Raw genomic sequence first — 4551 nt, forward strand, 5'->3', positions numbered from 1 at the left:
TAAACCACAAAGTTTTAAGAAAATAAATTATCCTCAGTTATTAGTGGAAATGGAATAAGCTTCACCCTCCTGGATGTTTAGAATAGTGCATTGTGTCCAAGGTAGCTTGAGCCTAGTCTTAGTAGACTGCTGGGTATGGGGGAGGTTATCTTTTCTTTCCCTCCTCTCTTTTCTTGACAACAGTTGTTTGATGGATCTGTGAGGGGGGATGTGGTGTTTGCTTGATGTGTCACGAGTAAAGAAAGCACTGCATTTTCAAATAAATGTCAGAAATCTCTTCTTGACAAAAGAAGTGAGCATTGGAAATGAACTCTGGCCATACTTGCAACATATAAACAGATTGTGTCTGCTCACATAACACTTTGATTTCTAGAAGACCAAAAAGTATGCATTGGTCATCGATGAAAGATGATTCCCAGGAAAGAACTGGCCTTGGGTTTATGTGCTCCCTGATGACGTGACATTCAAACCTCGAAGACACTTGGTTTTCTAGTGTATTGTGTTCTGCAACTGAAAAGTAAAATACATATGTACTTAGCTATTTCTGAAAGGCACAATGGAAACAGTGTGTCCCTGTTAGAAAGGCAGGCAGTCCTTTTGGAAAAAAGCTAGGGATTTGGTCCACAAAAAAAAAAAAATACCTGCTTTGAAATATTCACCCTAAAACCGTGAATGATAAGACTTCCTCTCCAGAAGATGAGTGTTGATCCAAATTCAGAGAAGAAATTCCAAATGCACTATAGGAAACCTCGTTTTGAATAATGCCCGGTGTGGAATTATTGTCTGTCTGCGTTCCACCATTCTACAGAGTTGAAGTCTGATTCTAAACTGACAGAGATTGCTGGAGAGATTGACGAAGATGGAAGGCTGTTTGAAAATCAACTGATGAGACTTTCAGAGCCCAGCCCTAAATGAAGAAGTTGGTATTTCTCCCCAGTCCTTGCTTGATTTATTCTAAATCATCTGGGGCCTCCTAACAATTAAAATCTCAGATAATTTAGGGGAAAGCGGTAATAGTGCTGTTAAGACTTTCAACACCACAATATATTTTCATTAGTTCGGAAACAGTTAAGTGCAGTACAAAAGGCAAATAAGCCTTTGGCCCTTTGCATTCCACACCCTGGGAGGGAAGACGATGCTGCATCTCCACTGTGCTCAGCATTGCCTGAAGAGCATCCCGGTTTGCAAAAGAGGAAAAGAGCTTGGCAGAGACAGCAACAAGGAAAATTAATGCTGGCTAGAGATTAATTTTGCTATGGCAGTTGTGGTGAATCATTCCTGGAATCCCAGCATTTGGCATACTGAGGCAGGAGGATTGCAGTGAGTTCCAGGCCAGCCTGGGCTCCATAGTGAATTCCAAGACAGCCTGGGATGTGGAGTGAAAGCCTGTCTTTAATTGTTTGGTAAAAAGTCGCCAGGCTATGGTGACACATGCCTTTAATCCCAGCACTTGAGAGGCAGAGGCAGGAGGATCTCTGAGTTCTGGTCTACAGAGCGATAGCTTGGCTTACACAAAGAAAGCTGTCTCAAAAAAAAAAAAAAAAGAAGAGGAGGGCAGAAAGAAAAAGAAATAATAACTTAAATTATTTTTCCAACAACAAAAATATATACAAAAATGGCTAAAAACTTGTGTTTTATTTTAAAAATCAATTTTTATTTCTGTATGCATACTCCAGATTCTAATTTTAACTAAAAGTGCACAGTATTGTCAACTCTCTGCCATTTCCTAAAGTCTTCCTTGCTTTGTTTATATATTACATGGAACTTGGGTATATTGTCAGATTTCTCTAGAGAAACACAGCTAACAGGTGAGAGAGATTTAATTTATTTTTTAAAAAATGGCTCATATGTGGCTAGCATGTGCAAGGTCTGCAAAGCAGGGAGGAGACTCGGGAAGGAGTTGGCATAGCCCACCTGTCCCAAGAGTACCAGCTGGAGACTGGAGTGCAGCCAGAGTTTCTCTATGAAAGGCTTCCATTGATGATGTAAGGCTCCACCGTAGAGGCTAATCTTTACCCACAGCTGAGAGCTCTTCTTCAGCTATGATAGTATATAGAATTAACCTCCAGCCTAGTTCCTCATACACCTTGGGATGATGGTGCCCTCTTCATTTTTTGTTTCATTTTCTTTTACCTTTTTCATGCAAGGTGCTTAAAGCACACATGCTCTCGGTCTCAGGGTAAAGTCTGCACATGGAGATTCGAACTGCTCAATACCAGTTACTGACATGAATACTCCAGATCTGCAGCATATTCCTAGAACCCAGCTCGGGAACTTTCCTCTCATGTACGTCTCTACCCTTGAATGTAACAATGTGAGCTGCACACTGCGTTTCCTCAGATTCTGTGTCATTTATTGAGTTTCAGGAGTCTTGCTGTTTCGTAACTAGTTTTTCCTGTCATTTTAACAGGTACTATTTCCTGAGCCTCAAATTTTCAATTAATTATGTATGTATTTATTCACCTTACATCCCGATAGTAGCTTCGTCCCTCCACTCCCCCCAGCCCTACCCTCCCTCTTCCCCATCCTACCTCCCCTTTTCCTCAGAAAAGGGAAGCCCCCCCCCATTCATATACCCCTGCTAATCAAGTCCCATCAAAACTGATCACAGCTTCTTCCTCTGTGGCCTGGCAAGGCCGACCTGCCTGGGGGAAGTAATCAAAGGACTGGCAAGACAGTAAATTCCCCTTCTTCCCTTACTAGAGGACTTACATGATGCCTGAGCTGTGCGTTGTCTATATCTGTGTAGGGGGCCTAGGTCCAGGCCATGCATGGTCCTTGGTTGGTGCGTAAGTCTCACCAGACCCTAGTTAGTGGCTCTGTTGGTCTTCTTGTGGAGCTCCTGTCACCCCCAGGTCCTTTTCTCCTTTCCCCCTACTTTTCCACAAGACTCCCTACTCATCGCCCAATGTTTGGCTGTTGAGTCTCTTCCAATGAGCTGCCTGACTCCTGAGCACAAAAGGAAAAGCTCAGGGTACAGGCTTTTGTGCTAGTTGCTTTCTCATTGATGTGATAAAATACCCTGCAAAAGACACCTAAAAAGCCTAGGAAGTTTAGTTGGTAAATATTCACCCTGTCAGATGAGGTCTAGAATTCAATACCCAGAACCCAATGAAAACAACAACAGTAAGTGTGTTGGGTAGGGCAGCACATGCTTGTAATTCCAGTGTGGGAGAGGTGAAGGCAGAGGAAGCCCTGGGGCAGGCTGGCCAGCTAACCTAGGCTACTGAGTAAATTCTAGGCTAATTAAAGATCCTGTCTCAAAAGAGGTAGATGGCATCTGACAAATGAAACTAAGGTTCCCTGGCTTTAACATTCTTGTGCACACACAGACACAAGTGGTGTGGTGCTGGTATTGTGTCCAGTGGGGCACATTGCTATAGTACATTGCTAAACATTGTTAGCCTTAACTCCTCGAACATCCCCTATGCTTTATTTCAGGCATTCGTTCCTGTCTATACTCTGCTTATGCATTATGAACCAAACTGTGTGCTCCCCTGAGCACAGTTTATATGCCGAAGCCCACAAATGAATATTATATACTTTTTAAAAAACCACAAGATTTGTTTAAAGGTGCCTGTAGTTAAATGAAGTCACAAAGATGGGTCCGAAATCCAGTATGACTGTTATGGAGAAGTGACACAGATACAAAGAGGGGAAACCCAAGTGAGGACAGAGGGATTAGGACACTGGCAAACCTGGGGCAAAGCCTGGGAGAAACCAGTACTAACAGCTCCTTACTCTTGGACACCGAGCCTACAGAACTGCAAGAAAATAATTTTCTTATCTAAGCCCTTCATCCTCGGCTATGTTTTTATGGATGCTCTGGCTCTCTTATACTCTAGGCATAACCTTTAAAATACTAACGTCCAAACGCTTCTCTTACCTCGACCACCTATTCTCTCTCCCCTTCCCTCTCTCCCTTCCTTCCTTCCTTCCTTCCTTCCTTCCTTCCCCACCCCTTCTTTCTCCCACTACCCTACTCACTCAACACATCAAGAACTCCAATCCTTAAGTGTCATTGTCCTCTCACTTTCATCTTTTTCTTTGGACATCTCCAACTGTCCACAAATGAAAGTCACCCAATAAGAACTTTATGATCTTCCAAGGGACATTGTGCAACCCACGTGTGTTAGTTCTTCTGCGTCACTGTGGCAGACTTCGGTGGCAGAAATGACACAAGGAAGCAGACACCAACTTGGAATTACCGGCTCAGTAATGGTAGAGGGAATGTGCGGCCGAGTCTCTGTGCATTATGATGGCCCAGAGAGCAGACAGCAGGATAGGTCTGACAGGCATAATGCTCAAAGGTCTGTCCTCAAGAGACCTACTACCGTTGGCAAGGTTCTACTTCCTAAAAGCCCTTCAGCCTCCTAAGATAGTGATGTGAGCTGGTAAGGAAGAACCCAGGGCAAGAGTGCAGGGAACAGGCATCTCAGATTCAAGACATCGCGCAATCTTAGAGGAAAAATCAAGGGGAATCCAATAGCTACCGCTGCCAACAGCCCTTCCCATCCTCCTCGACTTAGCCTGCTTCACGTTTTATCCTGA

This window comes from Acomys minous, assembly GCF_964271855.1.
Source record: "Acomys minous genome assembly, chromosome: 18".
Classification (NCBI taxonomy): Eukaryota; Metazoa; Chordata; class Mammalia; order Rodentia; family Muridae; genus Acomys; species Acomys minous.